This window comes from Hyperolius riggenbachi, chromosome 3, assembly GCF_040937935.1.
Source record: "Hyperolius riggenbachi isolate aHypRig1 chromosome 3, aHypRig1.pri, whole genome shotgun sequence".
Classification (NCBI taxonomy): Eukaryota; Metazoa; Chordata; class Amphibia; order Anura; family Hyperoliidae; genus Hyperolius; species Hyperolius riggenbachi.
In genome coordinates, this window is record NC_090648.1 from 80,800,826 (window position 1) to 80,816,053 (window position 15,228).

The window sequence follows — 15,228 nt, forward strand, 5'->3', positions numbered from 1 at the left end:
CTTCTTCAAGCTTTTAGAACAGCATTGTGAATATCTGGACTCAGAGAGAGCAAATTCATGACATTTTTATAGAGATTATCTCTCAAAGAAGTTCTCGCTACAGAAGACGTTCAGTGGAATAGGGCACTTCAACGAGGCCCAGTCTCCTTGCGGCCGCAAGAAAAACTTGCTATACGTATGTCAGCAGTAGGGCCAGTGGCGCAATGGATTACGCGTCTGACTACGAATCAGAAGATTGTAGGTTTGACTCCTACCTGGCTCGTTTAACATGCCGTGATCGTATAGTGGTTAGTACTCTGCGTTATGGCTGCAGCAACCCTGGTTTGAATCTGGGTCACGGCAGGCTCTTTACTTTCTTCCTCTGCAACTATTTCTTCAGGTTGCAACCAATCTAGTGACTTTCTAAAGCATCCAGGAACCTTAGGCTCTGCTTGCTTTCCTTTTTCATTACAACATTTTGCCTTTCTCTGCTTTGTAGCATCTTCAAACTTCTTCACAAACACCATCCTCACATGGCATCTTGGCCTCACCAGTTGCCAGTCCCTTGCTAAGCCTAGGCCAACTTTCACCACTTGCCTTCCCCGAGAAACCTGCACAAGAAAAAGACCTACTGTTACACAGAGCACTTGAGCATCAATTCACCTTGGCGCCCATACTTTGGATGGCTTCTAGCAATGCTTAAAGGACAACTCTGCTTTGACATTGTTCTGCACAGACAACTTTAACAGCAGACCCTGATCAATCATGCAGAGATAATGCTTTGAGGATTTTGCTCCTAGAAGGAGATAGAAGAACTTAGCCTGCCGTGCCCCACTCACAACAGACAGCTGCTCAGACAGAGGACCCTTTCCATACTGCTTGGCTTCACTCCTTGTCTTCACCCAGCAACTTTCCCGTTAACACTAACTACACTCGGTGCGGCTGCAACAACAACAGCTTAATAAATGTGTGAATAACTCCGGGACTAGCATACAAAATGTGCCCTGATCCTATAGTGGCTAGTACTCTTTGTTATGGCTGCAAGCAACCTGGTGTGAATACGGTTTACGGCAGGCTGCTTTCTGCACTCCTCTTGCAACCTTCTTCAAGCTTTTAGAACAGCATTGTGAATATCTGGACCCAGAGAGAGCAAATTCATGACATTTTTATAGAGATTATCTCTCAAAGAAGTTCTCGCTACAGAAGACGTTCAGTGGAATAGGGCACTTCAACGAGGCCCGGTCTCCTTGCGGCCGCAAGAAAAACTTGCTATACGTTTGTCAGCAGTAGGGCCAGTGGCGCAATGGATAACGCGTCTGACTACGGATCAGAAGATTGTAGGTTAGACTCCTACCTGGCTCGATTAACATGCCGTGATCGTATAGTGGTTAGTACTCTGCGTTGTGGCCGCAGCAACCCCGGTTCGAATCCGGGTCACGGCAGGCTCTTTACTTTCTTCCTCTGCAACTATTTCTTCAGGTTGCAACCAATCTAGTGACTTTCTAAAGCATCCAGGAACCTTAGGCTCTGCTTGCTTCACTTCTTCATTACAACATTTTGCCTTTCTCTGCTTTGTAGCATCTTCAAACATCTTCACAAACACCATCCTCACATGGCATCTTGGCCTCACCAGTTGCCAGTCCCTTGCTAAGCCTAGGCCAACTTTCACCACTTGCCTTCCCCAAGAAACCCGCACAAGAAAAAGACCTATGTTACACAGAGCACTTGAGCATCAATTCACCTTGGCGCCCATACTTTGGATGGCTGCTAGCAATGCTTAAAGGACAACTCTGCTTTGACATTGTTCTGCACAGACAACTTTAACAGCAGACCCTGATCAATCATGCAGAGATAATGCTTTGAGGATTTTGCTTCTAGAAGGAGATAGAAGAACTTAGCCTGCCGTGCCCCACTCACAACAGACAGCTGCTCAGACAGAGGACCCTTTCCATACTGCTTGGCTTCACGCCTTGTCTTCACCCAGCAACTTTCCCGTTAACACTAACTACACTCGGTGCGGCTGCAACAACAACAGCTTAAGAAATGTGTGAATAACTCCGGGACTAGCATACAAAATGTGCCCTGATCCTATAGTGGCTAGTACTCTTTGTTATGGCTGCAAGCAACCTGGTGTGAATACGGTTTACGGCAGGCTGCTTTCTGCACTCCTCTTGCAACCTTCTTCAAGCTTTTAGAACAGCATTGTGAATATCTGGACTCAGAGAGAGCAAATTCATGACATTTTTATAGAGATTATCTCTCAAAGAAGTTCTCGCTACAGAAGACGTTCAGTGGAATAGGGCACTTCAACGAGGCCCGGTCTCCTTGCGGCCGCAAGAAAAACTTGCTATACGTATGTCAGCAGTAGGGCCAGTGGCGCAATGGATAACGCGTCTGACTACGGATCAGAAGATTGTAGGTTCGACTCCTACCTGGCTTGATTAACATGTCGTGATCGTATAGTGGTTAGTACTCTGCGTTGTGGCTGCAGCAACCCCGGTTCGAATCCGGGTCACGGCAGGCTCTTTACTTTCTTCCTCTGCAACTATTTCTTCAGGTTGCAACCAATCTAGTGACTTTCTAATGCATCCAGGAACCTTAGGCTCTGCTTGCTTCACTTCTTCATTACAACATTTTGCCTTTCTCTGCTTTGTAGCATCTTCAAACATCTTCACAAACACCATCCTCACATGGCATCTTGGCCTCACCAGTTGCCAGTCCCTTGCTAAGCCTAGGCCAACTTTCACCACTTGCCTTCCCCAAGAAACCTGCACAAGAAAAAGACCTACTGTTACACAGAGCACTTGAGCATCAATTCACCTTGGCGCCCATACTTTGGATGGCTGCTAGCAATGCTTAAAGGACAACTCTGCTTTGACATTGTTCTGCACAGACAACTTTAACAGCAGACCCTGATCAATCATGCAGAGATAATGCTTTGAGGATTTTGCTCCTAGAAGGAGATAGAAGAACTTAGCCTGCCGTGCCCCACTCACAACAGACAGCTGCTCAGACAGAGGACCCTTTCCATACTGCTTGGCTTCACTCCTTGTCTTCACCCAGCAACTTTCCCGTTAACACTAACTACACTCGGTGCGGCTGCAACAACAACAGCTTAAGAAATGTGTGAATAACTCCGGGACTAGCATACAAAATGTGCCCTGATCCTATAGTGGCTAGTACTCTTTGTTATGGCTGCAAGCAACCTGGTGTGAATACGGTTTACGGCAGGCTGCTTTCTGCACTCCTCTTGCAACCTTCTTCAAGCTTTTAGAACAGCATTGTGAATATCTGGACTCAGAGAGAGCAAATTCATGACATTTTTATAGAGATTATCTCTCAAAGAAGTTCTCGCTACAGAAGACGTTCAGTGGAATAGGGCACTTCAACGAGGCCCGGTCTCCTTGCGGCCGCAAGAAAAACTTGCTATACGTATGTCAGCAGTAGGGCCAGTGGCGCAATGGATAACGCGTCTGACTACGGATCAGAAGATTGTAGGTTCGACTACTACCTGGCTCGATTAACATGCCGTGATCGTATAGTGGTTAGTACTCTGCGTTGTGGCCGCAGCAACCCTGGTTTGAATCCGGGTCACGGCAGGCTCTTTACTTTCTTCCTCTGCAACTATTTCTTCAGGTTGCAACCAATCTAGTGACTTTCTAAAGCATCCAGGAACCTTCGGCTCTGCTTGCTTCACTTCTTCATTACAACATTTTGCCTTTCTCTGCTTTGTTGCATCTTTAAACATCTTCACAAACACCATCCTCACATGGCATCTTGGCCTCACCAGTTGCCAGTCCCTTGCTAAGCCTAGGCCAACTTTCACCACTTGCCTTCCCCAAGAAACCCGCACAAGAAAAAGACCTATGTTACACAGAGCACTTGAGCATCAATTCACCTTGGCGCCCATACTTTGGATGGCTGCTAGCAATGCTTAAAGGACAACTCTGCTTTGACATTGTTCTGCACAGACAACTTTAACAGCAGACCCTGATCAATCATGCAGAGATAATGCTTTGAGGATTTTGCTCCTAGAAGGAGATAGAAGAACTTAGCCTGCCGTGCCCCACTCACAACAGACAGCTGCTCAGACAGAGGACCCTTTCCATACTGCTTGGCTTCACTCCTTGTCTTCACCCAGCAACTTTCCCGTTAACACTAACTACACTCGGTGCGGCTGCAACAACAACAGCTTAAGAAATGTGTGAATAACTCCGGGACTAGCATACAAAATGTGCCCTGATCCTATAGTGGCTAGTACTCTTTGTTATGGCTGCAAGCAACCTGGTGTGAATACGGTTTACGGCAGGCCGCTTTCTGCACTCCTCTTGCAACCTTCTTCAAGCTTTTAGAACAGCATTGTGAATATCTGGACTCAGAGAGAGGAAATTCATGACATTTTTATAGAGATTATCTCTCAAAGAAGTTCTCGCTACAGAAGACGTTCAGTGGAATAGGGCACTTCAATGAGGCCCGGTCTCCTTGCGGCCGCAAGAAAAACTTGCTATACGTATGTCAGCAGTAGGGCCAGTGGCGCAATGGATAACGCGTCTGACTACGGATCAGAAGATTGTAGGTTTGACTCCTACCTGGCTCGATTAACATGCCGTGATTGTATAGTGGTTAGTACTCTGCGTTGTGGCCGCAGCAACCCCGGTTCGAATCCGGGTCACGGCAGGCTCTTTACTTTCTTCCTCTGCAACTATTTCTTCAGGTTGCAACCAATCTAGTGACTTTCTAAAGCATCCCGGAACCTTCGGCTCTGCTTGCTTCACTTCTTCATTACAACATTTTGCCTTTCTCTGCTTTGTAGCATCTTCAAACATCTTCACAAACATCATCCTCACATGGCATCTTGGCCTCACCAGTTGCCAGTCCCTTGCTAAGCCTAGGCCAACTTTCACCACTTGCCTTCCCCAAGAAACCCGCACAAGAAAAAGACCTATGTTACACAGAGCACTTGAGCATCAATTCACCTTGGCGCCCATACTTTGGATGGCTGCTAGCAATGCTTATAGGACAACTCTGCTTTGACATTGTTCTGCACAGACAACTTTAACAGCAGACCCTGATCAATCATGCAGAGATAATGCTTTGAGGATTTTGCTCCTAGAAGGAGATAGAAGAACTTAGCCTGCCGTGCCCCACTCACAACAGACAGCTGCTCAGACAGAGGACCCTTTCCATACTGCTTGGCTTCACTCCTTGTCTTCACCCAGCAACTTTCCCGTTAACACTAACTACACTCGGTGCGGCTGCAACAACAACAGCTTAAGAAATGTGTGAATAACTCCGGGACTAGCATACAAAATGTGCCCTGATCCTATAGTGGCTAGTACTCTTTGTTATGGCTGCAAGCAACCTGGTGTGAATACGGTTTACGGCAGGCTGCTTTCTGCACTCCTCTTGCAACCTTCTTCAAGCTTTTAGAACAGCATTGTGAATATCTGGACTCAGAGAGAGCAAATTCATGACATTTTTATAGAGATTATCTCTCAAAGAAGTTCTCGCTACAGAAGACGTTCAGTGGAATAGGGCACTTCAACGAGGCCCGGTCTCCTTGCGGCCGCAAGAAAAACTTGCTATACGTATGTCAGCAGTAGGGCCAGTGGCGCAATGGATAACGCGTCTGACTACGGATCAGAAGATTGTAGGTTCGACTCCTACCTGGCTCGATTAGCATGCCGTGATAGTATAGTGGTTAGTACTCTGTGTTGTGGCCGCAGCAACTCCGGGTCACGGCAGGCTCTTTACTTTCTTCCTCTGCAACTATTTCTTCAGGTTGCAACCAATCTAGTGACTTTCTAAAGCATCCAGGAACCTTAGGCTCTGCTTGCTTCACTTCTTCATTACAACATTTTGCCTTTCTCTGCTTTGTAGCATCTTCAAACATCTTCACAAACACCATCCTCACATGGCATCTTGGCCTCACCAGTTGCCAGTCCCTTGCTAAGCCTAGGCCAACTTTCACCACTTGCCTTCCCCAAGAAACCCGCACAAGAAAAAGACCTATGTTACACAGAGCACTTGAGCATCAATTCACCTTGGCGCCCATACTTTGGATGGCTGCTAGCAATGCTTAAAGGACAACTCTGCTTTGACATTGTTCTGCACAGACAACTTTAACAGCAGACCCTGATCAATCATGCAGAGATAATGCTTTGAGGATTTTGCTCCTAGAAGGAGATAGAAGAACTTAGCCTGCCGTGCCCCACTCACAACAGACAGCTGCTCAGACAGAGGACCCTTTCCATACTGCTTGGCTTCACTCCTTGTCTTCACCCAGCAACTTTCCCGTTAACACTAACTACACTCGGTGCGGCTGCAACAACAACAGCTTAAGAAATGTGTGAATAACTCCGGGACTAGCATACAAAATGTGCCCTGATCCTATAGTGGCTAGTACTCTTTGTTGTGGCTGCAAGCAACCTGGTGTGAATACGGTTTACGGCAGGCTGCTTTCTGCACTCCTCTTGCAACCTTCTTCAAGCTTTTAGAACAGCATTGTGAATATCTGGACTCAGAGAGAGCAAATTCATGACATTTTTATAGAGATTATCTCTCAAAGAAGTTCTCGCTACAGAAGACGTTCAGTGGAATAGGGCACTTCAACGAGGCCCAGTCTCCTTGCGGCCGCAAGAAAAACTTGCTATACGTATGTCAGCAGTAGGGCCAGTGGCGCAATGGATAACGCGTCTGACTACGGATCAGAAGATTGTAGGTTCGACTCCTACCTGGCTCGTTTAACATGCCGTGATCGTATAGTGGTTAGTACTCTGCGTTATGGCTGCAGCAACCCTGGTTTGAATCTGGGTCACGGCAGGCTCTTTACTTTCTTCCTCTGCAACTATTTCTTCAGGTTGCAACCAATCTAGTGACTTTCTAAAGCATCCAGGAACCTTAGGCTCTGCTTGCTTCACTTCTTCATTACAACATTTTGCCTTTCTCTGCTTTGTAGCATCTTCAAACATCTTCACAAACACCATCCTCACATGGCATCTTGGCCTCACCAGTTGCCAGTCCCTTGCTAAGCCTAGGCCAACTTTCACCACTTGCCTTCCCCAAGAAACCCGCTCAAGAAAAAGACCTACTGTTACACAGAGCACTTGAGCATCAATTCACCTTGGCGCCCATACTCTGGATGGCTGCTAGCAATGCTTAAAGGACAACTCTGCTTTGACATTGTTCTGCACAGACAACTTTAACAGCAGACCCTGATCAATCATGCAGAGATAATGCTTTGAGGATTTTGCTCCTAGAAGGAGATAGAAGAACTTAGCCTGCAGTGTCCCACTCACAACAGACAGCTGCTCAGACAGAGGACCCTTTCCATACTGCTTGGCTTCACTCTTTGTTTTCACCCAGCAACTTTCCCGTTAACACTAACTACACTCGGTGCGGCTGCAACAACAACAGCTTAAGAAATGTGTGAATAACTCCGGGACTAGCATACAAAATGTGCCCTGATCCTATAGTGGCTAGTACTCTTTGTTGTGGCTGCAAGCAACCTGGTGTGAATACGGTTTATGGCAGGCTGCTTTCTGCACTCCTCTTGCAACCTTCTTCAAGCTTTTAGAACAGCATTGTGAATATCTGGACTCAGAGAGAGCAAATTCATGACATTTTTATAGAGATTATCTCTCAAAGAAGTTCTCGCTACAGAAGACGTTCAGTGGAATAGGGCACTTCAACGAGGCCCAGTCTCCTTGCGGCCGCAAGAAAAACTTGCTATACGTATGTCAGCAGTAGGGCCAGTGGCGCAATGGATTATGCGTCTGACTACGAATCAGAAGATTGTAGGTTTGACTCCTACCTGGCTCGTTTAACATGCCGTGATCGTATAGTGGTTAGTACTCTGCGTTATGGCTGCAGCAACCCTGGTTTGAATCTGGGTCACGGCAGGCTCTTTACTTTCTTCCTCTGCAACTATTTCTTCAGGTTGCAACCAATCTAGTGACTTTCTAAAGCATCCAGGAACCTTAGGCTCTGCTTGCTTCACTTTTTCATTACAACATTTTGCCTTTCTCTGCTTTGTAGCATCTTCAAACTTCTTCACAAACACCATCCTCACATGGCATCTTGGCCTCACCAGTTGCCAGTCCCTTGCTAAGCCTAGGCCAACTTTCACCACTTGCCTTCCCCGAGAAACCTGCACAAGAAAAAGACCTACTGTTACACAGAGCACTTGAGCATCAATTCACCTTGGCGCCCATACTTTGGATGGCTTCTAGCAATGCTTAAAGGACAACTCTGCTTTGACATTGTTCTGCACAGACAACTTTAACAGCAGACCCTGATCAATCATGCAGAGATAATGCTTTGAGGATTTTGCTCCTAGAAGGAGATAGAAGAACTTAGCCTGCCGTGCCCCACTCACAACAGACAGCTGCTCAGACAGAGGACCCTTTCCATACTGCTTGGCTTCACTCCTTGTCTTCACCCAGCAACTTTCCCGTTAACACTAACTACACTCGGTGCGGCTGCAACAACAACAGCTTAATAAATGTGTGAATAACTCCGGGACTAGCATACAAAATGTGCCCTGATCCTATAGTGGCTAGTACTCTTTGTTATGGCTGCAAGCAACCTGGTGTGAATACGGTTTACGGCAGGCTGCTTTCTGCACTCCTCTTGCAACCTTCTTCAAGCTTTTAGAACAGCATTGTGAATATCTGGACCCAGAGAGAGCAAATTCATGACATTTTTATAGAGATTATCTCTCAAAGAAGTTCTCGCTACAGAAGACGTTCAGTGGAATAGGGCACTTCAACGAGGCCCGGTCTCCTTGCGGCCGCAAGAAAAACTTGCTATACGTATGTCAGCAGTAGGGCCAGTGGCGCAATGGATAACGCGTCTGACTACGGATCAGAAGATTGTAGGTTAGACTCCTACCTGGCTCGATTAACATGCCGTGATCGTATAGTGGTTAGTACTCTGCGTTGTGGCCGCAGCAACCCCGGTTCGAATCCGGGTCACGGCAGGCTCTTTACTTTCTTCCTCTGCAACTATTTCTTCAGGTTGCAACCAATCTAGTGACTTTCTGAAGCATCCAGGAACCTTAGGCTCTGCTTGCTTCACTTCTTCATTACAACATTTTGCCTTTCTCTGCTTTGTAGCATCTTCAAACATCTTCACAAACACCATCCTCACATGGCATCTTGGCCTCACCAGTTGCCAGTCCCTTGCTAAGCCTAGGCCAACTTTCACCACTTGCCTTCCCCAAGAAACCCGCACAAGAAAAAGACCTATGTTACACAGAGCACTTGAGCATCAATTCACCTTGGCGCCCATACTTTGGATGGCTGCTAGCAATGCTTAAAGGACAACTCTGCTTTGACATTGTTCTGCACAGACAACTTTAACAGCAGACCCTGATCAATCATGCAGAGATAATGCTTTGAGGATTTTGCTCCTAGAAGGAGATAGAAGAACTTAGCCTGCCGTGCCCCACTCACAACAGACAGCTGCTCAGACAGAGGACCCTTTCCATACTGCTTGGCTTCACTCCTTGTCTTCACCCAGCAACTTTCCCATTAACACTAACTACACTCGGTGCGGCTGCAACAACAACAGCTTAAGAAATGTGTGAATAACTCCGGGACTAGCATACAAAATGTGCCCTGATCCTATAGTGGCTAGTACTCTTTGTTATGGCTGCAAGCAACCTGGTGTGAATACGGTTTACGGCAGGCTGCTTTCTGCACTCCTCTTGCAACCTTCTTCAAGCTTTTAGAACAGCATTGTGAATATCTGGACTCAGAGAGAGCAAATTCATGACATTTTTATAGAGATTATCTCTCAAAGAAGTTCTCGCTACAGAAGACGTTCAGTGGAATAGGGCACTTCAACGAGGCCCGGTCTCCTTGCGGCCGCAAGAAAAACTTGCTATACGTATGTCAGCAGTAGGGCCAGTGGCGCAATGGATAACGCGTCTGACTACGGATCAGAAGATTGTAGGTTAGACTCCTACCTGGCTCGATTAACATGCCGTGATCGTATAGTGGTTAGTACTCTGCGTTGTAGCCGCAGCAACCCCGGTTCGAATCCGGGTCACGGCAGGCTCTTTACTTTCTTCCTCTGCAACTATTTCTTCAGGTTGCAACCAATCTAGTGACTTTCTAAAGCATCCAGGAACCTTAGGCTCTGCTTGCTTCACTTCTTCATTACAACATTTTGCCTTTCTCTGCTTTGTAGCATCTTCAAACATCTTCACAAACACCATCCTCACATGGCATCTTGGCCTCACCAGTTGCCAGTCCCTTGCTAAGCCTAGGCCAACTTTCACCACTTGCCTTCCCCAAGAAACCCGCACAAGAAAAAGACCTATGTTACACAGAGCACTTGAGCATCAATTCACCTTGGCGCCCATACTTTGGATGGCTGCTAGCAATGCTTAAAGGACAACTCTGCTTTGACATTGTTCTGCACAGACAACTTTAACAGCAGACCCTGATCAATCATGCAGAGATAATGCTTTGAGGATTTTGCTCCTAGAAGGAGATAGAAGAACTTAGCCTGCCGTGCCCCACTCACAACAGACAGCTGCTCAGACAGAGGACCCTTTCCATACTGCTTGGCTTCACTCCTTGTCTTCACCCAGCAACTTTCCCATTAACACTAACTACACTCGGTGCGGCTGCAACAACAACAGCTTAAGAAATGTGTGAATAACTCCGGGACTAGCATACAAAATGTGCCCTGATCCTATAGTGGCTAGTACTCTTTGTTATGGCTGCAAGCAACCTGGTGTGAATACGGTTTACGGCAGGCTGCTTTCTGCACTCCTCTTGCAACCTTCTTCAAGCTTTTAGAACAGCATTGTGAATATCTGGACTCAGAGAGAGCAAATTCATGACATTTTTATAGAGATTATCTCTCAAAGAAGTTCTCGCTACAGAAGACGTTCAGTGGAATAGGGCACTTCAACGAGGCCCGGTCTCCTTGCGGCCGCAAGAAAAACTTGCTATACACATGTCAGCAGTAGGGCCAGTGGCGCAATGGATAATGCATCTGACTACGGATCAGAAGATTGTAGGTTCGACTCCTACCTGGCTCGATTAACATGCCGTGATCGTATAGTGGTTAGTACTCTGCGTTGTGGCCGCAGCAACCCCGGTTCGAATCCGGGTCACGGCAGGCTCTTTACTTTCTTCCTCTGCAACTATTTCTTCAGGTTGCAACCAATCTAGTGACTTTCTAAAGCATCCAGGAACCTTCGGCTCTGCTTGCTTCACTTCTTCATTACAACATTTTGCCTTTCTCTGCTTTGTAGCATCTTCAAACATCTTCACAAACACCATCCTCACATGGCATCTTGGCCTCACCAGTTGCCAGTCCCTTGCTAAGCCTAGGCCAACTTTCACCACTTGCCTTCCCCAAGAAACCCGCACAAGAAAAAGACCTATGTTACACAGAGCACTTGAGCATCAATTCACCTTGGCGCCCATACTTTGGATGGCTGCTAGCAATGCTTAAAGGACAACTCTGCTTTGACATTGTTCTGCACAGACAACTTTAACAGCAGACCCTGATCAATCATGCAGAGATAATGCTTTGAGGATTTTGCTCCTAGAAGGAGATAGAAGAACTTAGCCTGCCGTGCCCCACTCACAACAGACAGCTGCTCAGACAGAGGACCCTTTCCATACTGCTTGGCTTCACTCCTTGTCTTCACCCAGCAACTTTCCCGTTAACACTAACTACACTCGGTGCGGCTGCAACAACAACAGCTTAAGAAATGTGTGAATAACTCCGGGACTAGCATACAAAATGTGCCCTGATCCTATAGTGGCTAGTACTCTTTGTTGTGGCTGCAAGCAACCTGGTGTGAATACGGTTTACGGCAGGCTGCTTTCTGCACTCCTCTTGCAACCTTCTTCAAGCTTTTAGAACAGCATTGTGAATATCTGGACTCAGAGAGAGCAAATTCATGACATTTTTATAGAGATTATCTCTCAAAGAAGTTCTCGCTACAGAAGACGTTCAGTGGAATAGGGCACTTCAACGAGGCCCGGTCTCCTTGTGGCCGCAAGAAAAACTTGCTATACGAATGTCAGCAGTAGGGCCAGTGGCGCAATGGATAACGCGTCTGACTACGGATCAGAAGATTGTAGGTTCGACTCCTACCTGGCTTGTTTAATGTGCTGTGATCGTATAGTGGTTAGTACTCTGCGTTGAGGCTGCAGCAACCCCGGTTTGAATCCGGGTCACGGCAGGCTCTTTACTTTCTTCCTCTGCAACTATTTCTTCAGGTTGCAACCAATCTAGTGACTTTCGAATGCATCCAGGAACCTTAGGCTCTGCTTGCTTCACTTCTTCATTACAACATTTTGCCTTTCTCTGCTTTGTAGCATCTTCAAACATCTTCACAAACACCATCCTCACACGGCATCTTGGCCTCACCAGTTGCCAGTCCCTTGCTAAGCCTAGGCCAACTTTCACCACTTGCCTTCCCCAAGAAACCTGCACAAGAAAAAGACCTACTGTTACACAGAGCACTTGAGCATCAATTCACCTTGGCGCCCATACTTTGGATGGCTTCTAGCAATGCTTAAAGGACAACTCTGCTTTGACATTGTTCTGCACAGACAACTTTAACAGCAGACCCTGATCAATCATGCAGAGATAATGCTTTGAGGATTTTGCTCCTAGAAGGAGATAGAAGAACTTAGCCTGCCGTGCCCCACTCACAACAGACAGCTGCTCAGACAGAGGACCCTTTCCATACTGCTTGGCTTCACTCCTTGTCTTCACCCAGCAACTTTCCCGTTAACACTAACTACACTCGGTGCGGCTGCAACAACAACAGCTTAAGAAATGTGTGAATAACTCCGGGACTAGCATACAAAATGTGCCCTGATCCTATAGTGGCTAGTACTCTTTGTTATGGCTGCAAGCAACCTGGTGTGAATACGGTTTACGGCAGGCTGCTTTCTGCACTCCTCTTGCAACCTTCTTCAAGCTTTTAGAACAGCATTGTGAATATCTGGACTCAGAGAGAGCAAATTCATGACATTTTTATAGAGATTATCTCTCAAAGAAGTTCTCGCTACAGAAGACGTTCAGTGGAATAGGGCACTTCAACGAGGCCCGGTCTCCTTGCGGCCGCAAGAAAAACTTGCTATACGTATGTCAGCAGTAGGGCCAGTGGCGCAATGGATAACGCGTCTGACTACGGATCAGAAGATTGTAGGTTCGACTCCTACCTGGCTCGATTAACATGCTGTGATCGTATAGTGGTTAGTACTCTGCGTTGTGGCCGCAGCAACCCCGGTTTGAATCCGGGTCACGGCAGGCTCTTTACTTTCTTCCTCTGCAACTATTTCTTCAGGTTGCAACCAATCTAGTGACTTTCTAAAGCATCCAGGAACCTTAGGCTCTGCTTGCTTCACTTCTTCATTACAACATTTTGCCTTTCTCTGCTTTGTAGCATCTTCAAACATCTTCACAAACACCATCCTCACATGGCATCTTGGCCTCACCAGTTGCCAGTCCCTTGCTAAGCCTAGGCCAACTTTCACCACTTGCCTTCCCCAAGAAACCCGCACAAGGAAAAGACCTATGTTACACAGAGCACTTGAGCATCAATTCACCTTGGCGCCCATACTTTGGATGGCTGCTAGCAATGCTTAAAGGACAACTCTGCTTTGACATTGTTCTGCACAGACAACTTTAACAGCAGACCCTGATCAATCATGCAGAGATAATGCTTTGAGGATTTTGCTCCTAGAAGGAGATAGAAGAACTTAGCCTGCCGTGCCCCACTCACAACAGACAGCTGCTCAGACAGAGGACCCTTTCCATACTGCTTGGCTTCACTCCTTGTCTTCACCCAGCAACTTTCCCGTTAACACTAACTACACTCGGTGCGGCTGCAACAACAACAGCTTAAGAAATGTGTGAATAACTCCGGGACTAGCATACAAAATGTGCCCTGATCCTATAGTGGCTAGTACTCTTTGTTGTGGCTGCAAGCAACCTGGTGTGAATACGGTTTACGGCAGGCTGCTTTCTGCACTCCTCTTGCAACCTTCTTCAAGCTTTTAGAACAGCATTGTGAATATCTGGACTCAGAGAGAGCAAATTCATGACATTTTTATAGAGATTATCTCTCAAAGAAGTTCTCGCTACAGAAGACGTTCAGTGGAATAGGGCACTTCAACGAGGCCCGGTCTCCTTGCGGCCGCAAGAAAAACTTGCTATACGTATGTCAGCAGTAGGGCCAGTGGCGCAATGGATAACGCGTTTGACTACGGATCAGAAGATTGTAGGTTCGACTCCTACCTGGCTCGTTTAACATGCCGTGATTGTATAGTGGTTAGTACTCTGCGTTATGGCTGCAGCAACCCTGGTTTGAATCTGGGTCACGGCAGGCTCTTTACTTTCTTCCTCTGCAACTATTTCTTCAGGTTGCAACCAATCTAGTGACTTTCTAAAGCATCCAGGAACCTTAGGCTCTGCTTGCTTCACTTCTTCATTACAACATTTTGCCTTTCTCTGCTTTGTAGCATCTTCAAACATCTTCACAAACACCATCCTCACATGGCATCTTGGCCTCACCAGTTGCCAGTCCCTTGCTAAGCCTAGGCCAACTTTCACCACTTGCCTTCCCCAAGAAACCCGCTCAAGAAAAAGACCTACTGTTACACAGAGCACTTGAGCATCAATTCACCTTGGCGCCCATACTTTGGATGGCTGCTAGCAATGCTTAAAGGACAACTCTGCTTTGACATTGTTCTGCACAGACAACTTTAACAGCAGACCCTGATCAATCATGCAGAGATAATGCTTTCAGGATTTTGTTCCTAGAAGGAGATAGAAGAACTTAGCCCGCCGTGCCCCACTCACAACAGACAGCTGCTCAGACAGAGGACCCTTTCCATACTGCTTGGCTTCACTCCTTGTCTTCACCCAGCAACTTTCCCGTTAACACTAACTACACTCGGTGCGGCTGCAACAACTACAGCTTAAGAAATGTGTGAATAACTCCGGGACTAGCATACAAAATGTGCCCTGATCCTATAGTGGCTAGTACTCTTTGTTGTGGCTGCAAGCAACCTGGTGTGAATACGGTTTACGGCAGGCTGCTTTCTGCACTCCTCTTGCAACCTTCTTCAAGCTTTTAGAACAGCATTGTGAATATCTGGACTCAGAGAGAGCAAATTCATGACATTTTTATAGAGATTATCTCTCAAAGAAGTTCTCGCTACAGAAGACGTTCAGTGGAATAGGGCACTTCAACGAGGCCCG

General features: G+C 46.7%; 17 non-coding genes across 17 annotated transcripts; all 17 read left to right on the top strand.

Annotated features, from left to right (window-relative positions):
• Positions 1-189: 189 nt before the first annotated feature.
• TRNAR-ACG (transfer RNA arginine (anticodon ACG)) lies at positions 190-262 on the top strand. The gene has a single exon. It is a non-coding gene; the product is annotated as a tRNA-Arg (tRNA).
• A 1,006-nt stretch (positions 263-1,268) lies between these two features.
• TRNAR-ACG (transfer RNA arginine (anticodon ACG)) lies at positions 1,269-1,341 on the top strand. Its single transcript has one exon. It is a non-coding gene; the product is annotated as a tRNA-Arg (tRNA).
• An 8-nt stretch (positions 1,342-1,349) lies between these two features.
• TRNAH-GUG (transfer RNA histidin (anticodon GUG)) lies at positions 1,350-1,421 on the top strand. Its single transcript has one exon. It is a non-coding gene; the product is annotated as a tRNA-His (tRNA).
• A 925-nt stretch (positions 1,422-2,346) lies between these two features.
• Positions 2,347-2,419, top strand: TRNAR-ACG (transfer RNA arginine (anticodon ACG)). Its single transcript has one exon. It is a non-coding gene; the product is annotated as a tRNA-Arg (tRNA).
• Positions 2,420-3,425: 1,006 nt separating this feature from the next.
• Positions 3,426-3,498, top strand: TRNAR-ACG (transfer RNA arginine (anticodon ACG)). Its single transcript has one exon. It is a non-coding gene; the product is annotated as a tRNA-Arg (tRNA).
• Positions 3,499-4,503: 1,005 nt separating this feature from the next.
• Positions 4,504-4,576, top strand: TRNAR-ACG (transfer RNA arginine (anticodon ACG)). The gene has a single exon. It is a non-coding gene; the product is annotated as a tRNA-Arg (tRNA).
• An 8-nt stretch (positions 4,577-4,584) lies between these two features.
• On the top strand, positions 4,585-4,656 carry TRNAH-GUG (transfer RNA histidin (anticodon GUG)). The gene has a single exon. It is a non-coding gene; the product is annotated as a tRNA-His (tRNA).
• A 925-nt stretch (positions 4,657-5,581) lies between these two features.
• On the top strand, positions 5,582-5,654 carry TRNAR-ACG (transfer RNA arginine (anticodon ACG)). Its single transcript has one exon. It is a non-coding gene; the product is annotated as a tRNA-Arg (tRNA).
• Positions 5,655-6,648: 994 nt separating this feature from the next.
• On the top strand, positions 6,649-6,721 carry TRNAR-ACG (transfer RNA arginine (anticodon ACG)). Its single transcript has one exon. It is a non-coding gene; the product is annotated as a tRNA-Arg (tRNA).
• Positions 6,722-8,806: 2,085 nt separating this feature from the next.
• TRNAR-ACG (transfer RNA arginine (anticodon ACG)) lies at positions 8,807-8,879 on the top strand. The gene has a single exon. It is a non-coding gene; the product is annotated as a tRNA-Arg (tRNA).
• An 8-nt stretch (positions 8,880-8,887) lies between these two features.
• On the top strand, positions 8,888-8,959 carry TRNAH-GUG (transfer RNA histidin (anticodon GUG)). Its single transcript has one exon. It is a non-coding gene; the product is annotated as a tRNA-His (tRNA).
• Positions 8,960-9,884: 925 nt separating this feature from the next.
• On the top strand, positions 9,885-9,957 carry TRNAR-ACG (transfer RNA arginine (anticodon ACG)). The gene has a single exon. It is a non-coding gene; the product is annotated as a tRNA-Arg (tRNA).
• A 1,005-nt stretch (positions 9,958-10,962) lies between these two features.
• TRNAR-ACG (transfer RNA arginine (anticodon ACG)) lies at positions 10,963-11,035 on the top strand. Its single transcript has one exon. It is a non-coding gene; the product is annotated as a tRNA-Arg (tRNA).
• Positions 11,036-11,043: 8 nt separating this feature from the next.
• On the top strand, positions 11,044-11,115 carry TRNAH-GUG (transfer RNA histidin (anticodon GUG)). Its single transcript has one exon. It is a non-coding gene; the product is annotated as a tRNA-His (tRNA).
• A 925-nt stretch (positions 11,116-12,040) lies between these two features.
• TRNAR-ACG (transfer RNA arginine (anticodon ACG)) lies at positions 12,041-12,113 on the top strand. The gene has a single exon. It is a non-coding gene; the product is annotated as a tRNA-Arg (tRNA).
• Positions 12,114-13,119: 1,006 nt separating this feature from the next.
• Positions 13,120-13,192, top strand: TRNAR-ACG (transfer RNA arginine (anticodon ACG)). Its single transcript has one exon. It is a non-coding gene; the product is annotated as a tRNA-Arg (tRNA).
• A 1,005-nt stretch (positions 13,193-14,197) lies between these two features.
• Positions 14,198-14,270, top strand: TRNAR-ACG (transfer RNA arginine (anticodon ACG)). Its single transcript has one exon. It is a non-coding gene; the product is annotated as a tRNA-Arg (tRNA).
• Positions 14,271-15,228: the final 958 nt, after the last annotated feature.